The following is a 22,883-nucleotide window of genomic DNA, read 5'->3' as shown; positions in this document are numbered from 1 at the left end:
ATTGGTTAAAAAAACATGATTTCGATCCTATTTTTATGATGAAAAAACGAGTAAAGTTTATTTCGTTAACACTTACGTTAAATATTCGTACGTTTTTGTATTAACTTACAAATCAAATCGCAGTTATGTCTGGACGTGGAAAAGGTGGAAAAGCTAAGGCTAAAGCCAAGACAAGATCCTCAAGAGCTGGACTTCAATTTCCAGTCGGTAGAGTGCATAGATTCCTTCGTAGAGGGCACTATGCTAACCGAATTGGATCTGGAGCACCAGTTTACTTAGCAGCCGTCTTGGAATATTTATCTGCTGAGATATTGGAGTTGGCTGGTAACGCAGCAAGAGACAACAAAAAAGCTAGGATTATTCCAAGACATTTACAATTGGCTGTTCGTAATGATGAAGAATTAAACAAACTTTTGAGCGGTGTAACCATTGCAGCTGGTGGTGTTTTGCCAAACATTCAAGCTGTCTTACTCCCAAAGAAGAACGACAAAGGACAGAAGAAGTAAACCGCTACACTCAGAAAACAACGGCTATTTTTATAGCCACACATCTTTAAAAAAACATTGTTTTTTTCACAAAACTATAACCTTAAAGTCTAATAGATAATCCATGCATACGCCTTGTCCTAAGTAACTCAAAGAAATTAAATAAAAAAATTTGATCACAACGTCAAAATAAATTGCACGTATTTGCCCCTACTAATGTCTACGGCCATACCACGATGAACACACCCGTTCTCGTCTGATCACGGAAGTTAAGCATCGTCGGGCCGGGATAGTACTTGGATGGGGGACCGCCTGGGAACTCCCGGTGTCGTAGGCTTTTCATTTTCATTTGTTGCCTTTTCATTTCAATGGTGCTGTGATATATTTCTTGTTATAACAATTAAGGAACGTGGCGGTTGTTGAAAGTGTTTCCTATGACATTTTCCTACGACATTTTCAGGTGATAGTACGAGAAAAAAGAGCTTTCAAATGCATACAAACTCGATCTATTGCCGATCATCCAATAACCCTGACGGAATGGCAAATAAAATAAAATTCCGCCGCCTTCCGAGGACTTATATCGCAATCACGTTTCGTAACAGCCAAGCGAGGTTTTACCTTAGCGTTTAAGTCACCACCGACATTTGGCCGCGCAACTTTTCTAAGCTCATTCATTTTGACTTAAGGAGGGGGCGAGCGCGGACGCAGGCCCCCACTACCAGAAATTGTACGGTCGAGTTACTGACGTTTGCAGTAATCGCAGAGGTCAGCCCAAGCGTAGTGCAATGCAAGAGCCTCACTCTGGAAGAAAACCCTCATTGATCAGTCTTTACTTCCCCGTCAGGTAAGTATGAGTTGGAACTGCACCGTAGCATGAGGGTACCCTTCAAAGTTTGTTAATGCTTGTGGCTTGAGTGTGTTATAAACTGCCGTGTCGCGGGGCATAGGCTGTATTCTCCCCCAGTGTACGCGTTTTGTTCCCGCCGTAGACTATGCAGAGTGCCGTCGGAAAGAGGACTGCTATTATTCTTTTATTGCTTATGTGGGCCGCCATCGGTAATAGTGCAACACCAAGGCAACCCGTGGTCACGGCGTGAATGAATCCACCTCCATGACCCAAGGCCAAAAATCAGATTAATATACTGACCATTCAGAGAATGGCCTACCAGATATTAAACTGATAAGAACAGATACTACACTTGATCTTAGCCATTAGGCCGAGAAGCGATAAAGAACAAGCGTTGCCATGATAGGCATCGTCCACACACCGTAACTGCTTGTGGAGCATGTCACGTTACTGTAAAGCTTACAACTGTCACCGCGTACGGATGGACGGCGACATAGTAAAAATCACGGCTGTTGATTTAGCCGTAGGATGGAGAGCGACTGTAGCGAGTGGATGGTAACTTACATGAATGCTAACAAAGGCGACGATACTAAGTGCGTGATATTACTTTCCAATATGACTGCGTACATTCCGTTTATCAACGCATTACGCCAGAACGTGCGCGCGCGTTACACAGTAGACCATGCAGCCGAAATGCGACAGTGCGACCCTGCCAGGAGTCGAACCTGGAATCCCCTGATTCGTAGTCAGATGCCTTATCCATTGGGCCACAGGGCGATGCTTATGACTTCGCCCCATCGTTATTTTGGCTTGCGCATTCGTTTTACTTACGACAGAATTCTTCGTGTTTGTAGCCATGAAAGAAAGGGACTTCTGTGAGTGAATTTTTTTACTGTGGTCTAATAAAAAAGTCGAAACGCAGTGCCCAATATATGAATTGCTCCTAATAGCCGGAAACAGGCCGTGTCGATGATGTAGGCCGACATACGCAACGCAAACCAAAGAACGCTTTATGAAAATCCTAACACGGGCGCGGAAGAAGCCCAAATTAACAGAGTAGATGTAATGCTGAAGACCTCAAACTCCAGCAGCTTCTCTTTCAGACTATTGCGTCGTGCTACAAATAAAAATTAACATGCTTTCGCATAGTCGCGGCTCCCAAAACGGACATTATACGATGTACAGAAACACACATTTCTGTTTTCGCGCCAAATCAATTCCCGGGAGTGGTACTTTTACGTCCGCATACTTCGCACCGTCTTAAATTATATCTCATTTACACGGTAATGTTTAGTATACTTCTACTGTGATAACAAGCATCGTTTATCGTTGGATTGTTGTAAGAAAACATTAAAAATGAGTGAAGCAGCTTCTCCAAAGAAAATCGCACCCAAGAAGAAACCTGCTGCAAAGAAGACAGCTGATCACCCTAAATATGTGGACATGATCAAGGCTGCTATCGCTACCCTAAAGGAACGCGGTGGTTCATCTCGCCAAGCTATTACAAAATATATTCATGCAAATTACAAAGTTGCTGAAAACTCAGATCATCATCTGAAAATGGCTCTTAAACGAGGAGTAACATCAGGCGATTTGATTCAAACTAAAGGCACTGGTGCTTCTGGATCATTCAAGCTAGGTCAGGTAAAAAAAGAAAAACCTAAGAAAAAGGCCGCAGCAAAAAAGCCAACGGCAAAGAAGCCTACTGCAAAGAAAAGTACACCAAAAAAGAAGCCAGCAAAGAAGAGCACGCCAAAGAAAGCAGCAAAGAAGCCTGCCACAAAGAAAGCCTCGGCTAAGAAACCAGCAGCTAAGAAACCCACAAAGAAGCCTGTTGCTAAAAAACCTGCAGCAAAGAAGGTCAAAAAGACTCCCAAAAAGGCAGCAAAGAAGACCGCAAAAAAATAATTTGTGTGTATCTGGCTATTACATTAACAAACGGCTATTTTTATAGCCACACATTTACAAAAAAACATTATCTTGGTACAAAGTTAAACTTGTTTAAGTCACTTAAACAGTTAAAAAAGAGTAATTTTAAGATTAGATTCCCTAAGTTTAAGTATTTTCGTTTTTAAATTTCTTATTTTCTTGCTTTTACTTTTCTTGCCCTTCATATTTTTAACATTGTCAAACTTTATGTAGCATAAAATTTTTATGTAGCATAAAATTTAAACAGAAAGCAGAACAAAGTTTGATATAAAAAGCTAGCCGTAATATTTTTTATGGATGTGTGGCTATAAAAATAGCCGTTTTTTGTTTGGTAAGATGCTTAGGCACGTTCCCCACGAATTCTTCTTGCCAACTGGATGTCTTTAGGCATGATTGTAACTCGTTTTGCGTGAATGGCACACAAGTTAGTATCCTCGAACAAGCCAACAAGGTACGCTTCAGAAGCCTCTTGCAGAGCCATAACGGCTGTGCTCTGGAATCGCAGATCTGTTTTGAAGTCCTGAGCAATTTCTCGCACAAGACGCTGGAAAGGCAACTTGCGGATCAAGAGCTCGGTTGACTTCTGGTATCTTCTGATTTCTCTGAGAGCAACTGTACCAGGTCTGTAACGATGTGGTTTTTTCACTCCTCCAGTAGCTGGTGCGCTTTTCCTCGCAGCTTTAGTGGCGAGTTGTTTTCGTGGAGCCTTTCCTCCAGTAGATTTACGTGCAGTTTGCTTTGTACGAGCCATATTTTAAGAAGTCGATGTAGTACGGATACACAAGACGGTCTAAAATGCACTATCGCGCCAAAGTTTTATTTCTCATATTGATTGACAGCTAAGGTTCAAAACAAACCATTTGATTGGTGCTAAGAAAGTAATTTCTGATTGGCTGCATAATGACATTACGCTCATTACTTTAACATTTTTATAAAATCTGTGTTTTTTGGCTACGGGAAAACGGCTGTATCTTCTGATACACAAAAGCTTTTGACTTTTTTTTTTTTTAGTAAGTAGCAGAAGGTTTGGCGAATTCCAACGATGCCAAATTTATTGCCTTACTGAAACATTAAGACCACGAATTTTTAAAAAAACTACAGTTTTACTTAAAAAAATGTACAAAATGTTCGGAACATTTTGTAATGACGCAACTCTATTGGTTAATTAGGGTGTTTCCACGAGCAGTAGGTAATTTTATGGCCTCTTTTTAAAGCTGTCTGAATTCTGTTAACTCAAACGTTGTTTTTGTACTCGTTCTGTACGCAACTATATCAATATGTCCAGTCGGTAGAGTGCATAGATTCCTTCGTAGAGGGCACTATGCTAACCGAATTGGATCTGGAGCACCAGTTTACTTAGCAGCCGTCTTGGAATATTTATCTGCTGAGATATTGGAGTTGGCTGGTAACGCAGCAAGAGACAACAAAAAAGCTAGGATTATTCCAAGACATTTACAATTGGCTGTTCGTAATGATGAAGAATTAAACAAACTTTTGAGCGGTGTAACCATTGCAGCTGGTGGTGTTTTGCCAAACATTCAAGCTGTCTTACTCCCAAAGAAGAACGACAAAGGACAGAAGAAGTAAACCGCTACACTCAGAAAACAACGGCTATTTTTATAGCCACACATCTTTAAAAAAACATTGTTTTTTTCACAAAACTATAACCTTAAAGTCTAATAGATAATCCATGCATACGCCTTGTCCTAAGTAACTCAAAGAAATTAAATAAAAAAATTTGATCACAACGTCAAAATAAATTGCACGTATTTGCCCCTACTAATGTCTACGGCCATACCACGATGAACACACCCGTTCTCGTCTGATCACGGAAGTTAAGCATCGTCGGGCCGGGATAGTACTTGGATGGGGGACCGCCTGGGAACTCCCGGTGTCGTAGGCTTTTCATTTTCATTTGTTGCCTTTTCATTTCAATGGTGCTGTGATATATTTCTTGTTATAACAATTAAGGAACGTGGCGGTTGTTGAAAGTGTTTCCTATGACATTTTCCTACGACATTTTCAGGTGATAGTACGAGAAAAAAGAGCTTTCAAATGCATACAAACTCGATCTATTGCCGATCATCCAATAACCCTGACGGAATGGCAAATAAAATAAAATTCCGCCGCCTTCCGAGGACTTATATCGCAATCACGTTTCGTAACAGCCAAGCGAGGTTTTACCTTAGCGTTTAAGTCACCACCGACATTTGGCCGCGCAACTTTTCTAAGCTCATTCATTTTGACTTAAGGAGGGGGCGAGCGCGGACGCAGGCCCCCACTACCAGAAATTGTACGGTCGAGTTACTGACGTTTGCAGTAATCGCAGAGGTCAGCCCAAGCGTAGTGCAATGCAAGAGCCTCACTCTGGAAGAAAACCCTCATTGATCAGTCTTTACTTCCCCGTCAGGTAAGTATGAGTTGGAACTGCACCGTAGCATGAGGGTACCCTTCAAAGTTTGTTAATGCTTGTGGCTTGAGTGTGTTATAAACTGCCGTGTCGCGGGGCATAGGCTGTATTCTCCCCCAGTGTACGCGTTTTGTTCCCGCCGTAGACTATGCAGAGTGCCGTCGGAAAGAGGACTGCTATTATTCTTTTATTGCTTATGTGGGCCGCCATCGGTAATAGTGCAACACCAAGGCAACCCGTGGTCACGGCGTGAATGAATCCACCTCCATGACCCAAGGCCAAAAATCAGATTAATATACTGACCATTCAGAGAATGGCCTACCAGATATTAAACTGATAAGAACAGATACTACACTTGATCTTAGCCATTAGGCCGAGAAGCGATAAAGAACAAGCGTTGCCATGATAGGCATCGTCCACACACCGTAACTGCTTGTGGAGCATGTCACGTTACTGTAAAGCTTACAACTGTCACCGCGTACGGATGGACGGCGACATAGTAAAAATCACGGCTGTTGATTTAGCCGTAGGATGGAGAGCGACTGTAGCGAGTGGATGGTAACTTACATGAATGCTAACAAAGGCGACGATACTAAGTGCGTGATATTACTTTCCAATATGACTGCGTACATTCCGTTTATCAACGCATTACGCCAGAACGTGCGCGCGCGTTACACAGTAGACCATGCAGCCGAAATGCGACAGTGCGACCCTGCCAGGAGTCGAACCTGGAATCCCCTGATTCGTAGTCAGATGCCTTATCCATTGGGCCACAGGGCGATGCTTATGACTTCGCCCCATCGTTATTTTGGCTTGCGCATTCGTTTTACTTACGACAGAATTCTTCGTGTTTGTAGCCATGAAAGAAAGGGACTTCTGTGAGTGAATTTTTTTACTGTGGTCTAATAAAAAAGTCGAAACGCAGTGCCCAATATATGAATTGCTCCTAATAGCCGGAAACAGGCCGTGTCGATGATGTAGGCCGACATACGCAACGCAAACCAAAGAACGCTTTATGAAAATCCTAACACGGGCGCGGAAGAAGCCCAAATTAACAGAGTAGATGTAATGCTGAAGACCTCAAACTCCAGCAGCTTCTCTTTCAGACTATTGCGTCGTGCTACAAATAAAAATTAACATGCTTTCGCATAGTCGCGGCTCCCAAAACGGACATTATACGATGTACAGAAACACACATTTCTGTTTTCGCGCCAAATCAATTCCCGGGAGTGGTACTTTTACGTCCGCATACTTCGCACCGTCTTAAATTATATCTCATTTACACGGTAATGTTTAGTATACTTCTACTGTGATAACAAGCATCGTTTATCGTTGGATTGTTGTAAGAAAACATTAAAAATGAGTGAAGCAGCTTCTCCAAAGAAAATCGCACCCAAGAAGAAACCTGCTGCAAAGAAGACAGCTGATCACCCTAAATATGTGGACATGATCAAGGCTGCTATCGCTACCCTAAAGGAACGCGGTGGTTCATCTCGCCAAGCTATTACAAAATATATTCATGCAAATTACAAAGTTGCTGAAAACTCAGATCATCATCTGAAAATGGCTCTTAAACGAGGAGTAACATCAGGCGATTTGATTCAAACTAAAGGCACTGGTGCTTCTGGATCATTCAAGCTAGGTCAGGTAAAAAAAGAAAAACCTAAGAAAAAGGCCGCAGCAAAAAAGCCAACGGCAAAGAAGCCTACTGCAAAGAAAAGTACACCAAAAAAGAAGCCAGCAAAGAAGAGCACGCCAAAGAAAGCAGCAAAGAAGCCTGCCACAAAGAAAGCCTCGGCTAAGAAACCAGCAGCTAAGAAACCCACAAAGAAGCCTGTTGCTAAAAAACCTGCAGCAAAGAAGGTCAAAAAGACTCCCAAAAAGGCAGCAAAGAAGACCGCAAAAAAATAATTTGTGTGTATCTGGCTATTACATTAACAAACGGCTATTTTTATAGCCACACATTTACAAAAAAACATTATCTTGGTACAAAGTTAAACTTGTTTAAGTCACTTAAACAGTTAAAAAAGAGTAATTTTAAGATTAGATTCCCTAAGTTTAAGTATTTTCGTTTTTAAATTTCTTATTTTCTTGCTTTTACTTTTCTTGCCCTTCATATTTTTAACATTGTCAAACTTTATGTAGCATAAAATTTTTATGTAGCATAAAATTTAAACAGAAAGCAGAACAAAGTTTGATATAAAAAGCTAGCCGTAATATTTTTTATGGATGTGTGGCTATAAAAATAGCCGTTTTTTGTTTGGTAAGATGCTTAGGCACGTTCCCCACGAATTCTTCTTGCCAACTGGATGTCTTTAGGCATGATTGTAACTCGTTTTGCGTGAATGGCACACAAGTTAGTATCCTCGAACAAGCCAACAAGGTACGCTTCAGAAGCCTCTTGCAGAGCCATAACGGCTGTGCTCTGGAATCGCAGATCTGTTTTGAAGTCCTGAGCAATTTCTCGCACAAGACGCTGGAAAGGCAACTTGCGGATCAAGAGCTCGGTTGACTTCTGGTATCTTCTGATTTCTCTGAGAGCAACTGTACCAGGTCTGTAACGATGTGGTTTTTTCACTCCTCCAGTAGCTGGTGCGCTTTTCCTCGCAGCTTTAGTGGCGAGTTGTTTTCGTGGAGCCTTTCCTCCAGTAGATTTACGTGCAGTTTGCTTTGTACGAGCCATATTTTAAGAAGTCGATGTAGTACGGATACACAAGACGGTCTAAAATGCACTATCGCGCCAAAGTTTTATTTCTCATATTGATTGACAGCTAAGGTTCAAAACAAACCATTTGATTGGTGCTAAGAAAGTAATTTCTGATTGGCTGCATAATGACATTACGCTCATTACTTTAACATTTTTATAAAATCTGTGTTTTTTGGCTACGGGAAAACGGCTGTATCTTCTGATACACAAAAGCTTTTGACTTTTTTTTTTTTTAGTAAGTAGCAGAAGGTTTGGCGAATTCCAACGATGCCAAATTTATTGCCTTACTGAAACATTAAGACCACGAATTTTTAAAAAAACTACAGTTTTACTTAAAAAAATGTACAAAATGTTCGGAACATTTTGTAATGACGCAACTCTATTGGTTAATTAGGGTGTTTCCACGAGCAGTAGGTAATTTTATGGCCTCTTTTTAAAGCTGTCTGAATTCTGTTAACTCAAACGTTGTTTTTGTACTCGTTCTGTACGCAACTATATCAATATGTCTGGACGCGGAAAAGGAGGTAAAGGATTGGGAAAAGGAGGTGCTAAACGTCACCGAAAAATTCTTCGTGATAACATTCAGGGAATCACAAAACCTGCTATTCGACGTCTTGCTCGACGAGGTGGTGTCAAACGTATCTCTGGCCTTATCTATGAGGAAACCAGAGGTGTACTGAAGGTTTTCTTAGAGAATGTTATTCGTGATGCTGTAACCTACACAGAGCACGCTAAACGCAAGACCGTTACCGCTATGGATGTTGTTTATGCCTTAAAACGTCAAGGAAGAACTCTTTACGGATTCGGAGGTTAAGCGTTGTCATTGCTCAACAAAAACGGCTATTTTTATAGCCACAAATCTTTTAAAACATTACTTTGTGCACGCTTCCAAATTACACAATGTGTAAAGTCTTGTCACAGTTACATTTATTGCTATACGATACTATGTCATATATGACACAAAAAAAATTTAGAAATACTTTGTAGGGTTAATTTGCCTGGGAGTGTTTCCGTGAAAAGCTGGGTTAAGTTAAATGTAAGCAATAACAATGTGTGGTATGTGTGGTCTTAAAAAAGACCGTTTGTGTTTGGTAGACGTTGGTTTACTTGCTGCTTGTGTATTTTGTGACGGCTTTTGTTCCTTCACTGACTGCGTGTTTTGCAAGTTCTCCAGGCAAGAGAAGACGTACTGCGGTTTGAATTTCACGAGAAGAGATGGTCGACTTTTTGTTTTGAAGAGCCAAACGCGAAGCTTCGGAAGCAATGCGCTCAAAGATGTCGTTGACAAATGAGTTCATGATGCTCATAGCTTTGCTTGAAACTCCGACATCTGGGTGAACTTGTTTCAAAACATTGTAGATGTAAATAGCATAACTTTCCTTTCTCTTTCTCTTGCGTTTCTTTTCACCAGTTCCACCAATCTTTCCTCCTTTTTTGCCGGCTCTTTTTTCACCTTTCTTGGCTACTTTAGGTGCCTGTTTTCCTCCTTTAGCTGCTGCGTCAGACATGGTTAAAAATTTTTGCTACTTAACTTGTAAATAAGCATTAAACTGCAAGTCAAAACTTTTTGTTTATAAGTAAAAAAATCGGATCGAATTCGATCCGAAAACGCCGATACGCAATTTAATTGGTTAAAAAAAAAATCTTTTGTTTAATACTTAATTATGATTGGTTAAAAAAACATGATTTCGATCCTATTTTTATGATGAAAAAACGAGTAAAGTTTATTTCGTTAACACTTACGTTAAATATTCGTACGTTTTTGTATTAACTTACAAATCAAATCGCAGTTATGTCTGGACGTGGAAAAGGTGGAAAAGCTAAGGCTAAAGCCAAGACAAGATCCTCAAGAGCTGGACTTCAATTTCCAGTCGGTAGAGTGCATAGATTCCTTCGTAGAGGGCACTATGCTAACCGAATTGGATCTGGAGCACCAGTTTACTTAGCAGCCGTCTTGGAATATTTATCTGCTGAGATATTGGAGTTGGCTGGTAACGCAGCAAGAGACAACAAAAAAGCTAGGATTATTCCAAGACATTTACAATTGGCTGTTCGTAATGATGAAGAATTAAACAAACTTTTGAGCGGTGTAACCATTGCAGCTGGTGGTGTTTTGCCAAACATTCAAGCTGTCTTACTCCCAAAGAAGAACGACAAAGGACAGAAGAAGTAAACCGCTACACTCAGAAAACAACGGCTATTTTTATAGCCACACATCTTTAAAAAAACATTGTTTTTTTCACAAAACTATAACCTTAAAGTCTAATAGATAATCCATGCATACGCCTTGTCCTAAGTAACTCAAAGAAATTAAATAAAAAAATTTGATCACAACGTCAAAATAAATTGCACGTATTTGCCCCTACTAATGTCTACGGCCATACCACGATGAACACACCCGTTCTCGTCTGATCACGGAAGTTAAGCATCGTCGGGCCGGGATAGTACTTGGATGGGGGACCGCCTGGGAACTCCCGGTGTCGTAGGCTTTTCATTTTCATTTGTTGCCTTTTCATTTCAATGGTGCTGTGATATATTTCTTGTTATAACAATTAAGGAACGTGGCGGTTGTTGAAAGTGTTTCCTATGACATTTTCCTACGACATTTTCAGGTGATAGTACGAGAAAAAAGAGCTTTCAAATGCATACAAACTCGATCTATTGCCGATCATCCAATAACCCTGACGGAATGGCAAATAAAATAAAATTCCGCCGCCTTCCGAGGACTTATATCGCAATCACGTTTCGTAACAGCCAAGCGAGGTTTTACCTTAGCGTTTAAGTCACCACCGACATTTGGCCGCGCAACTTTTCTAAGCTCATTCATTTTGACTTAAGGAGGGGGCGAGCGCGGACGCAGGCCCCCACTACCAGAAATTGTACGGTCGAGTTACTGACGTTTGCAGTAATCGCAGAGGTCAGCCCAAGCGTAGTGCAATGCAAGAGCCTCACTCTGGAAGAAAACCCTCATTGATCAGTCTTTACTTCCCCGTCAGGTAAGTATGAGTTGGAACTGCACCGTAGCATGAGGGTACCCTTCAAAGTTTGTTAATGCTTGTGGCTTGAGTGTGTTATAAACTGCCGTGTCGCGGGGCATAGGCTGTATTCTCCCCCAGTGTACGCGTTTTGTTCCCGCCGTAGACTATGCAGAGTGCCGTCGGAAAGAGGACTGCTATTATTCTTTTATTGCTTATGTGGGCCGCCATCGGTAATAGTGCAACACCAAGGCAACCCGTGGTCACGGCGTGAATGAATCCACCTCCATGACCCAAGGCCAAAAATCAGATTAATATACTGACCATTCAGAGAATGGCCTACCAGATATTAAACTGATAAGAACAGATACTACACTTGATCTTAGCCATTAGGCCGAGAAGCGATAAAGAACAAGCGTTGCCATGATAGGCATCGTCCACACACCGTAACTGCTTGTGGAGCATGTCACGTTACTGTAAAGCTTACAACTGTCACCGCGTACGGATGGACGGCGACATAGTAAAAATCACGGCTGTTGATTTAGCCGTAGGATGGAGAGCGACTGTAGCGAGTGGATGGTAACTTACATGAATGCTAACAAAGGCGACGATACTAAGTGCGTGATATTACTTTCCAATATGACTGCGTACATTCCGTTTATCAACGCATTACGCCAGAACGTGCGCGCGCGTTACACAGTAGACCATGCAGCCGAAATGCGACAGTGCGACCCTGCCAGGAGTCGAACCTGGAATCCCCTGATTCGTAGTCAGATGCCTTATCCATTGGGCCACAGGGCGATGCTTATGACTTCGCCCCATCGTTATTTTGGCTTGCGCATTCGTTTTACTTACGACAGAATTCTTCGTGTTTGTAGCCATGAAAGAAAGGGACTTCTGTGAGTGAATTTTTTTACTGTGGTCTAATAAAAAAGTCGAAACGCAGTGCCCAATATATGAATTGCTCCTAATAGCCGGAAACAGGCCGTGTCGATGATGTAGGCCGACATACGCAACGCAAACCAAAGAACGCTTTATGAAAATCCTAACACGGGCGCGGAAGAAGCCCAAATTAACAGAGTAGATGTAATGCTGAAGACCTCAAACTCCAGCAGCTTCTCTTTCAGACTATTGCGTCGTGCTACAAATAAAAATTAACATGCTTTCGCATAGTCGCGGCTCCCAAAACGGACATTATACGATGTACAGAAACACACATTTCTGTTTTCGCGCCAAATCAATTCCCGGGAGTGGTACTTTTACGTCCGCATACTTCGCACCGTCTTAAATTATATCTCATTTACACGGTAATGTTTAGTATACTTCTACTGTGATAACAAGCATCGTTTATCGTTGGATTGTTGTAAGAAAACATTAAAAATGAGTGAAGCAGCTTCTCCAAAGAAAATCGCACCCAAGAAGAAACCTGCTGCAAAGAAGACAGCTGATCACCCTAAATATGTGGACATGATCAAGGCTGCTATCGCTACCCTAAAGGAACGCGGTGGTTCATCTCGCCAAGCTATTACAAAATATATTCATGCAAATTACAAAGTTGCTGAAAACTCAGATCATCATCTGAAAATGGCTCTTAAACGAGGAGTAACATCAGGCGATTTGATTCAAACTAAAGGCACTGGTGCTTCTGGATCATTCAAGCTAGGTCAGGTAAAAAAAGAAAAACCTAAGAAAAAGGCCGCAGCAAAAAAGCCAACGGCAAAGAAGCCTACTGCAAAGAAAAGTACACCAAAAAAGAAGCCAGCAAAGAAGAGCACGCCAAAGAAAGCAGCAAAGAAGCCTGCCACAAAGAAAGCCTCGGCTAAGAAACCAGCAGCTAAGAAACCCACAAAGAAGCCTGTTGCTAAAAAACCTGCAGCAAAGAAGGTCAAAAAGACTCCCAAAAAGGCAGCAAAGAAGACCGCAAAAAAATAATTTGTGTGTATCTGGCTATTACATTAACAAACGGCTATTTTTATAGCCACACATTTACAAAAAAACATTATCTTGGTACAAAGTTAAACTTGTTTAAGTCACTTAAACAGTTAAAAAAGAGTAATTTTAAGATTAGATTCCCTAAGTTTAAGTATTTTCGTTTTTAAATTTCTTATTTTCTTGCTTTTACTTTTCTTGCCCTTCATATTTTTAACATTGTCAAACTTTATGTAGCATAAAATTTTTATGTAGCATAAAATTTAAACAGAAAGCAGAACAAAGTTTGATATAAAAAGCTAGCCGTAATATTTTTTATGGATGTGTGGCTATAAAAATAGCCGTTTTTTGTTTGGTAAGATGCTTAGGCACGTTCCCCACGAATTCTTCTTGCCAACTGGATGTCTTTAGGCATGATTGTAACTCGTTTTGCGTGAATGGCACACAAGTTAGTATCCTCGAACAAGCCAACAAGGTACGCTTCAGAAGCCTCTTGCAGAGCCATAACGGCTGTGCTCTGGAATCGCAGATCTGTTTTGAAGTCCTGAGCAATTTCTCGCACAAGACGCTGGAAAGGCAACTTGCGGATCAAGAGCTCGGTTGACTTCTGGTATCTTCTGATTTCTCTGAGAGCAACTGTACCAGGTCTGTAACGATGTGGTTTTTTCACTCCTCCAGTAGCTGGTGCGCTTTTCCTCGCAGCTTTAGTGGCGAGTTGTTTTCGTGGAGCCTTTCCTCCAGTAGATTTACGTGCAGTTTGCTTTGTACGAGCCATATTTTAAGAAGTCGATGTAGTACGGATACACAAGACGGTCTAAAATGCACTATCGCGCCAAAGTTTTATTTCTCATATTGATTGACAGCTAAGGTTCAAAACAAACCATTTGATTGGTGCTAAGAAAGTAATTTCTGATTGGCTGCATAATGACATTACGCTCATTACTTTAACATTTTTATAAAATCTGTGTTTTTTGGCTACGGGAAAACGGCTGTATCTTCTGATACACAAAAGCTTTTGACTTTTTTTTTTTTTAGTAAGTAGCAGAAGGTTTGGCGAATTCCAACGATGCCAAATTTATTGCCTTACTGAAACATTAAGACCACGAATTTTTAAAAAAACTACAGTTTTACTTAAAAAAATGTACAAAATGTTCGGAACATTTTGTAATGACGCAACTCTATTGGTTAATTAGGGTGTTTCCACGAGCAGTAGGTAATTTTATGGCCTCTTTTTAAAGCTGTCTGAATTCTGTTAACTCAAACGTTGTTTTTGTACTCGTTCTGTACGCAACTATATCAATATGTCTGGACGCGGAAAAGGAGGTAAAGGATTGGGAAAAGGAGGTGCTAAACGTCACCGAAAAATTCTTCGTGATAACATTCAGGGAATCACAAAACCTGCTATTCGACGTCTTGCTCGACGAGGTGGTGTCAAACGTATCTCTGGCCTTATCTATGAGGAAACCAGAGGTGTACTGAAGGTTTTCTTAGAGAATGTTATTCGTGATGCTGTAACCTACACAGAGCACGCTAAACGCAAGACCGTTACCGCTATGGATGTTGTTTATGCCTTAAAACGTCAAGGAAGAACTCTTTACGGATTCGGAGGTTAAGCGTTGTCATTGCTCAACAAAAACGGCTATTTTTATAGCCACAAATCTTTTAAAACATTACTTTGTGCACGCTTCCAAATTACACAATGTGTAAAGTCTTGTCACAGTTACATTTATTGCTATACGATACTATGTCATATATGACACAAAAAAAATTTAGAAATACTTTGTAGGGTTAATTTGCCTGGGAGTGTTTCCGTGAAAAGCTGGGTTAAGTTAAATGTAAGCAATAACATGGATCAATGTACTTGTCTTTTCTGCAAGTACAGCTAATAATACGTATGAAAAGTGAAGCTAATCCACACACACACATGGGGAAGTATTTTAAATGTAGGCTAGTGTTCTTAAGCACATTATTTAGAAGTTTTATTAACTTCGGTTAACTTGTAGTGACGCCAAGTAAATGTTTTTTTAAAGATGTGTGGTCTTAAAAAAGACCGTTTGTGTTTGGTAGACGTTGGTTTACTTGCTGCTTGTGTATTTTGTGACGGCTTTTGTTCCTTCACTGACTGCGTGTTTTGCAAGTTCTCCAGGCAAGAGAAGACGTACTGCGGTTTGAATTTCACGAGAAGAGATGGTCGACTTTTTGTTTTGAAGAGCCAAACGCGAAGCTTCGGAAGCAATGCGCTCAAAGATGTCGTTGACAAATGAGTTCATGATGCTCATAGCTTTGCTTGAAACTCCGACATCTGGGTGAACTTGTTTCAAAACATTGTAGATGTAAATAGCATAACTTTCCTTTCTCTTTCTCTTGCGTTTCTTTTCACCAGTTCCACCAATCTTTCCTCCTTTTTTGCCGGCTCTTTTTTCACCTTTCTTGGCTACTTTAGGTGCCTGTTTTCCTCCTTTAGCTGCTGCGTCAGACATGGTTAAAAATTTTTGCTACTTAACTTGTAAATAAGCATTAAACTGCAAGTCAAAACTTTTTGTTTATAAGTAAAAAAATCGGATCGAATTCGATCCGAAAACGCCGATACGCAATTTAATTGGTTAAAAAAAAAATCTTTTGTTTAATACTTAATTATGATTGGTTAAAAAAACATGATTTCGATCCTATTTTTATGATGAAAAAACGAGTAAAGTTTATTTCGTTAACACTTACGTTAAATATTCGTACGTTTTTGTATTAACTTACAAATCAAATCGCAGTTATGTCTGGACGTGGAAAAGGTGGAAAAGCTAAGGCTAAAGCCAAGACAAGATCCTCAAGAGCTGGACTTCAATTTCCAGTCGGTAGAGTGCATAGATTCCTTCGTAGAGGGCACTATGCTAACCGAATTGGATCTGGAGCACCAGTTTACTTAGCAGCCGTCTTGGAATATTTATCTGCTGAGATATTGGAGTTGGCTGGTAACGCAGCAAGAGACAACAAAAAAGCTAGGATTATTCCAAGACATTTACAATTGGCTGTTCGTAATGATGAAGAATTAAACAAACTTTTGAGCGGTGTAACCATTGCAGCTGGTGGTGTTTTGCCAAACATTCAAGCTGTCTTACTCCCAAAGAAGAACGACAAAGGACAGAAGAAGTAAACCGCTACACTCAGAAAACAACGGCTATTTTTATAGCCACACATCTTTAAAAAAACATTGTTTTTTTCACAAAACTATAACCTTAAAGTCTAATAGATAATCCATGCATACGCCTTGTCCTAAGTAACTCAAAGAAATTAAATAAAAAAATTTGATCACAACGTCAAAATAAATTGCACGTATTTGCCCCTACTAATGTCTACGGCCATACCACGATGAACACACCCGTTCTCGTCTGATCACGGAAGTTAAGCATCGTCGGGCCGGGATAGTACTTGGATGGGGGACCGCCTGGGAACTCCCGGTGTCGTAGGCTTTTCATTTTCATTTGTTGCCTTTTCATTTCAATGGTGCTGTGATATATTTCTTGTTATAACAATTAAGGAACGTGGCGGTTGTTGAAAGTGTTTCCTATGACATTTTCCTACGACATTTTCAGGTGATAGTACGAGAAAAAAGAGCTTTCAAATGCATACAAACTCGATCTATTGCCGATCATCCAATAACCCTGACGGAATGGCAAATAAAATAAAATTCCGCCGCCTTCCGAGGACTTATATCGCAATCACGTTTCGTAACAGCCAAGCGAGGTTTTACCTTAGCGTTTAAGTCACCACCGACATTTGGCCGCGCAACTTTTCTAAGCTCATTCATTTTGACTTAAGGAGGGGGCGAGCGCGGACGCAGGCCCCCACTACCAGAAATTGTACGGTCGAGTTACTGACGTTTGCAGTAATCGCAGAGGTCAGCCCAAGCGTAGTGCAATGCAAGAGCCTCACTCTGGAAGAAAACCCTCATTGATCAGTCTTTACTTCCCCGTCAGGTAAGTATGAGTTGGAACTGCACCGTAGCATGAGGGTACCCTTCAAAGTTTGTTAATGCTTGTGGCTTGAGTGTGTTATAAACTGCCGTGTCGCGGGGCATAGGCTGTATTCTCCCCCAGTGTACGCGTTTTGTTCCCGCCGTAGACTATGCAGAGTGCCGTCGGAAAGAGGACTGCTATTATTCTTTTATTGCTTATGTGGGCCGCCATCGGTAATAGTGCAACACCAAGGCAACCCGTGGTCACGGCGTGAATGAATCCACCTCCATGACCCAAGGCCAAAAATCAGATTAATATACTGACCATTCAGAGAATGGCCTACCAGATATTAAACTGATAAGAACAGATACTACACTTGATCTTAGCCATTAGGCCGAGAAGCGATAAAGAACAAGCGTTGCCATGATAGGCATCGTCCACACACCGTAACTGCTTGTGGAGCATGTCACGTTACTGTAAAGCTTACAACTGTCACCGCGTACGGATGGACGGCGACATAGTAAAAATCACGGCTGTTGATTTAGCCGTAGGATGGAGAGCGACTGTAGCGAGTGGATGGTAACTTACATGAATGCTAACAAAGGCGACGATACTAAGTGCGTGATATTACTTTCCAATATGACTGCGTACATTCCGTTTATCAACGCATTACGCCAGAACGTGCGCGCGCGTTACACAGTAGACCATGCAGCCGAAATGCGACAGTGCGACCCTGCCAGGAGTCGAACCTGGAATCCCCTGATTCGTAGTCAGATGCCTTATCCATTGGGCCACAGGGCGATGCTTATGACTTCGCCCCATCGTTATTTTGGCTTGCGCATTCGTTTTACTTACGACAGAATTCTTCGTGTTTGTAGCCATGAAAGAAAGGGACTTCTGTGAGTGAATTTTTTTACTGTGGTCTAATAAAAAAGTCGAAACGCAGTGCCCAATATATGAATTGCTCCTAATAGCCGGAAACAGGCCGTGTCGATGATGTAGGCCGACATACGCAACGCAAACCAAAGAACGCTTTATGAAAATCCTAACACGGGCGCGGAAGAAGCCCAAATTAACAGAGTAGATGTAATGCTGAAGACCTCAAACTCCAGCAGCTTCTCTTTCAGACTATTGCGTCGTGCTACAAATAAAAATTAACATGCTTTCGCATAGTCGCGGCTCCCAAAACGGACATTATACGATGTACAGAAACACACATTTCTGTTTTCGCGCCAAATCAATTCCCGGGAGTGGTACTTTTACGTCCGCAGAGCGACTGTAGCGAGTGGATGGTAACTTACATGAATGCTAACAAAGGCGACGATACTAAGTGCGTGATATTACTTTCCAATATGACTGCGTACATTCCGTTTATCAACGCATTACGCCAGAACGTGCGCGCGCGTTACACAGTAGACCATGCAGCCGAAATGCGACAGTGCGACCCTGCCAGGAGTCGAACCTGGAATCCCCTGATTCGTAGTCAGATGCCTTATCCATTGGGCCACAGGGCGATGCTTATGACTTCGCCCCATCGTTATTTTGGCTTGCGCATTCGTTTTACTTACGACAGAATTCTTCGTGTTTGTAGCCATGAAAGAAAGGGACTTCTGTGAGTGAATTTTTTTACTGTGGTCTAATAAAAAAGTCGAAACGCAGTGCCCAATATATGAATTGCTCCTAATAGCCGGAAACAGGCCGTGTCGATGATGTAGGCCGACATACGCAACGCAAACCAAAGAACGCTTTATGAAAATCCTAACACGGGCGCGGAAGAAGCCCAAATTAACAGAGTAGATGTAATGCTGAAGACCTCAAACTCCAGCAGCTTCTCTTTCAGACTATTGCGTCGTGCTACAAATAAAAATTAACATGCTTTCGCATAGTCGCGGCTCCCAAAACGGACATTATACGATGTACAGAAACACACATTTCTGTTTTCGCGCCAAATCAATTCCCGGGAGTGGTACTTTTACGTCCGCATACTTCGCACCGTCTTAAATTATATCTCATTTACACGGTAATGTTTAGTATACTTCTACTGTGATAACAAGCATCGTTTATCGTTGGATTGTTGTAAGAAAACATTAAAAATGAGTGAAGCAGCTTCTCCAAAGAAAATCGCACCCAAGAAGAAACCTGCTGCAAAGAAGACAGCTGATCACCCTAAATATGTGGACATGATCAAGGCTGCTATCGCTACCCTAAAGGAACGCGGTGGTTCATCTCGCCAAGCTATTACAAAATATATTCATGCAAATTACAAAGTTGCTGAAAACTCAGATCATCATCTGAAAATGGCTCTTAAACGAGGAGTAACATCAGGCGATTTGATTCAAACTAAAGGCACTGGTGCTTCTGGATCATTCAAGCTAGGTCAGGTAAAAAAAGAAAAACCTAAGAAAAAGGCCGCAGCAAAAAAGCCAACGGCAAAGAAGCCTACTGCAAAGAAAAGTACACCAAAAAAGAAGCCAGCAAAGAAGAGCACGCCAAAGAAAGCAGCAAAGAAGCCTGCCACAAAGAAAGCCTCGGCTAAGAAACCAGCAGCTAAGAAACCCACAAAGAAGCCTGTTGCTAAAAAACCTGCAGCAAAGAAGGTCAAAAAGACTCCCAAAAAGGCAGCAAAGAAGACCGCAAAAAAATAATTTGTGTGTATCTGGCTATTACATTAACAAACGGCTATTTTTATAGCCACACATTTACAAAAAAACATTATCTTGGTACAAAGTTAAACTTGTTTAAGTCACTTAAACAGTTAAAAAAGAGTAATTTTAAGATTAGATTCCCTAAGTTTAAGTATTTTCGTTTTTAAATTTCTTATTTTCTTGCTTTTACTTTTCTTGCCCTTCATATTTTTAACATTGTCAAACTTTATGTAGCATAAAATTTTTATGTAGCATAAAATTTAAACAGAAAGCAGAACAAAGTTTGATATAAAAAGCTAGCCGTAATATTTTTTATGGATGTGTGGCTATAAAAATAGCCGTTTTTTGTTTGGTAAGATGCTTAGGCACGTTCCCCACGAATTCTTCTTGCCAACTGGATGTCTTTAGGCATGATTGTAACTCGTTTTGCGTGAATGGCACACAAGTTAGTATCCTCGAACAAGCCAACAAGGTACGCTTCAGAAGCCTCTTGCAGAGCCATAACGGCTGTGCTCTGGAATCGCAGATCTGTTTTGAAGTCCTGAGCAATTTCTCGCACAAGACGCTGGAAAGGCAACTTGCGGATCAAGAGCTCGGTTGACTTCTGGTATCTTCTGATTTCTCTGAGAGCAACTGTACCAGGTCTGTAACGATGTGGTTTTTTCACTCCTCCAGTAGCTGGTGCGCTTTTCCTCGCAGCTTTAGTGGCGAGTTGTTTTCGTGGAGCCTTTCCTCCAGTAGATTTACGTGCAGTTTGCTTTGTACGAGCCATATTTTAAGAAGTCGATGTAGTACGGATACACAAGACGGTCTAAAATGCACTATCGCGCCAAAGTTTTATTTCTCATATTGATTGACAGCTAAGGTTCAAAACAAACCATTTGATTGGTGCTAAGAAAGTAATTTCTGATTGGCTGCATAATGACATTACGCTCATTACTTTAACATTTTTATAAAATCTGTGTTTTTTGGCTACGGGAAAACGGCTGTATCTTCTGATACACAAAAGCTTTTGACTTTTTTTTTTTTTAGTAAGTAGCAGAAGGTTTGGCGAATTCCAACGATGCCAAATTTATTGCCTTACTGAAACATTAAGACCACGAATTTTTAAAAAAACTACAGTTTTACTTAAAAAAATGTACAAAATGTTCGGAACATTTTGTAATGACGCAACTCTATTGGTTAATTAGGGTGTTTCCACGAGCAGTAGGTAATTTTATGGCCTCTTTTTAAAGCTGTCTGAATTCTGTTAACTCAAACGTTGTTTTTGTACTCGTTCTGTACGCAACTATATCAATATGTCTGGACGCGGAAAAGGAGGTAAAGGATTGGGAAAAGGAGGTGCTAAACGTCACCGAAAAATTCTTCGTGATAACATTCAGGGAATCACAAAACCTGCTATTCGACGTCTTGCTCGACGAGGTGGTGTCAAACGTATCTCTGGCCTTATCTATGAGGAAACCAGAGGTGTACTGAAGGTTTTCTTAGAGAATGTTATTCGTGATGCTGTAACCTACACAGAGCACGCTAAACGCAAGACCGTTACCGCTATGGATGTTGTTTATGCCTTAAAACGTCAAGGAAGAACTCTTTACGGATTCGGAGGTTAAGCGTTGTCATTGCTCAACAAAAACGGCTATTTTTATAGCCACAAATCTTTTAAAACATTACTTTGTGCACGCTTCCAAATTACACAATGTGTAAAGTCTTGTCACAGTTACATTTATTGCTATACGATACTATGTCATATATGACACAAAAAAAATTTAGAAATACTTTGTAGGGTTAATTTGCCTGGGAGTGTTTCCGTGAAAAGCTGGGTTAAGTTAAATGTAAGCAATAACATGGATCAATGTACTTGTCTTTTCTGCAAGTACAGCTAATAATACGTATGAAAAGTGAAGCTAATCCACACACACACATGGGGAAGTATTTTAAATGTAGGCTAGTGTTCTTAAGCACATTATTTAGAAGTTTTATTAACTTCGGTTAACTTGTAGTGACGCCAAGTAAATGTTTTTTTAAAGATGTGTGGTCTTAAAAAAGACCGTTTGTGTTTGGTAGACGTTGGTTTACTTGCTGCTTGTGTATTTTGTGACGGCTTTTGTTCCTTCACTGACTGCGTGTTTTGCAAGTTCTCCAGGCAAGAGAAGACGTACTGCGGTTTGAATTTCACGAGAAGAGATGGTCGACTTTTTGTTTTGAAGAGCCAAACGCGAAGCTTCGGAAGCAATGCGCTCAAAGATGTCGTTGACAAATGAGTTCATGATGCTCATAGCTTTGCTTGAAACTCCGACATCTGGGTGAACTTGTTTCAAAACATTGTAGATGTAAATAGCATAACTTTCCTTTCTCTTTCTCTTGCGTTTCTTTTCACCAGTTCCACCAATCTTTCCTCCTTTTTTGCCGGCTCTTTTTTCACCTTTCTTGGCTACTTTAGGTGCCTGTTTTCCTCCTTTAGCTGCTGCGTCAGACATGGTTAAAAATTTTTGCTACTTAACTTGTAAATAAGCATTAAACTGCAAGTCAAAACTTTTTGTTTATAAGTAAAAAAATCGGATCGAATTCGATCCGAAAACGCCGATACGCAATTTAATTGGTTAAAAAAAAAATCTTTTGTTTAATACTTAATTATGATTGGTTAAAAAAACATGATTTCGATCCTATTTTTATGATGAAAAAACGAGTAAAGTTTATTTCGTTAACACTTACGTTAAATATTCGTACGTTTTTGTATTAACTTACAAATCAAATCGCAGTTATGTCTGGACGTGGAAAAGGTGGAAAAGCTAAGGCTAAAGCCAAGACAAGATCCTCAAGAGCTGGACTTCAATTTCCAGTCGGTAGAGTGCATAGATTCCTTCGTAGAGGGCACTATGCTAACCGAATTGGATCTGGAGCACCAGTTTACTTAGCAGCCGTCTTGGAATATTTATCTGCTGAGATATTGGAGTTGGCTGGTAACGCAGCAAGAGACAACAAAAAAGCTAGGATTATTCCAAGACATTT

At 40.8% G+C, this 22,883-nt stretch overlaps 12 non-coding genes across 12 annotated transcripts; 4 read left to right on the top strand and 8 right to left on the bottom strand.

Annotated features, from left to right (window-relative positions):
* Positions 1 to 703: 703 nt before the first annotated feature.
* On the top strand, positions 704 to 822 carry LOC130658160 (5S ribosomal RNA). Its single transcript, XR_008985377.1, has one exon. It is a non-coding gene; the product is annotated as a 5S ribosomal RNA (ribosomal RNA).
* A 350-nt stretch (positions 823 to 1,172) lies between these two features.
* LOC130660122 (U1 spliceosomal RNA) lies at positions 1,173 to 1,337 on the bottom strand. Its single transcript, XR_008987323.1, has one exon. It is a non-coding gene; the product is annotated as a U1 spliceosomal RNA (small nuclear RNA).
* A 185-nt stretch (positions 1,338 to 1,522) lies between these two features.
* LOC130661166 (U2 spliceosomal RNA) lies at positions 1,523 to 1,714 on the bottom strand. The gene has a single exon (XR_008988360.1). It is a non-coding gene; the product is annotated as a U2 spliceosomal RNA (small nuclear RNA).
* A 3,331-nt stretch (positions 1,715 to 5,045) lies between these two features.
* On the top strand, positions 5,046 to 5,164 carry LOC130658159 (5S ribosomal RNA). Its single transcript, XR_008985376.1, has one exon. It is a non-coding gene; the product is annotated as a 5S ribosomal RNA (ribosomal RNA).
* Positions 5,165 to 5,514: 350 nt separating this feature from the next.
* Positions 5,515 to 5,679, bottom strand: LOC130660120 (U1 spliceosomal RNA). The gene has a single exon (XR_008987322.1). It is a non-coding gene; the product is annotated as a U1 spliceosomal RNA (small nuclear RNA).
* A 185-nt stretch (positions 5,680 to 5,864) lies between these two features.
* On the bottom strand, positions 5,865 to 6,056 carry LOC130661165 (U2 spliceosomal RNA). The gene has a single exon (XR_008988359.1). It is a non-coding gene; the product is annotated as a U2 spliceosomal RNA (small nuclear RNA).
* A 4,692-nt stretch (positions 6,057 to 10,748) lies between these two features.
* On the top strand, positions 10,749 to 10,867 carry LOC130658158 (5S ribosomal RNA). Its single transcript, XR_008985374.1, has one exon. It is a non-coding gene; the product is annotated as a 5S ribosomal RNA (ribosomal RNA).
* Positions 10,868 to 11,217: 350 nt separating this feature from the next.
* On the bottom strand, positions 11,218 to 11,382 carry LOC130660119 (U1 spliceosomal RNA). Its single transcript, XR_008987321.1, has one exon. It is a non-coding gene; the product is annotated as a U1 spliceosomal RNA (small nuclear RNA).
* Positions 11,383 to 11,567: 185 nt separating this feature from the next.
* Positions 11,568 to 11,759, bottom strand: LOC130661164 (U2 spliceosomal RNA). Its single transcript, XR_008988358.1, has one exon. It is a non-coding gene; the product is annotated as a U2 spliceosomal RNA (small nuclear RNA).
* A 4,865-nt stretch (positions 11,760 to 16,624) lies between these two features.
* LOC130658157 (5S ribosomal RNA) lies at positions 16,625 to 16,743 on the top strand. The gene has a single exon (XR_008985373.1). It is a non-coding gene; the product is annotated as a 5S ribosomal RNA (ribosomal RNA).
* Positions 16,744 to 17,093: 350 nt separating this feature from the next.
* Positions 17,094 to 17,258, bottom strand: LOC130660118 (U1 spliceosomal RNA). Its single transcript, XR_008987320.1, has one exon. It is a non-coding gene; the product is annotated as a U1 spliceosomal RNA (small nuclear RNA).
* A 185-nt stretch (positions 17,259 to 17,443) lies between these two features.
* On the bottom strand, positions 17,444 to 17,635 carry LOC130661163 (U2 spliceosomal RNA). The gene has a single exon (XR_008988357.1). It is a non-coding gene; the product is annotated as a U2 spliceosomal RNA (small nuclear RNA).
* Between the last annotated feature and the right edge of the window lie 5,248 nt (positions 17,636 to 22,883).

The sequence above is a fragment of the Hydractinia symbiolongicarpus genome, chromosome 9 (assembly GCF_029227915.1).
Source record: "Hydractinia symbiolongicarpus strain clone_291-10 chromosome 9, HSymV2.1, whole genome shotgun sequence".
Lineage (NCBI taxonomy): Eukaryota > Metazoa > Cnidaria > Hydrozoa > Anthoathecata > Hydractiniidae > Hydractinia > Hydractinia symbiolongicarpus.
Note: the sequence above shows the minus strand (reverse complement) of the source record. Positions and strands in the feature narration are given on the sequence as shown.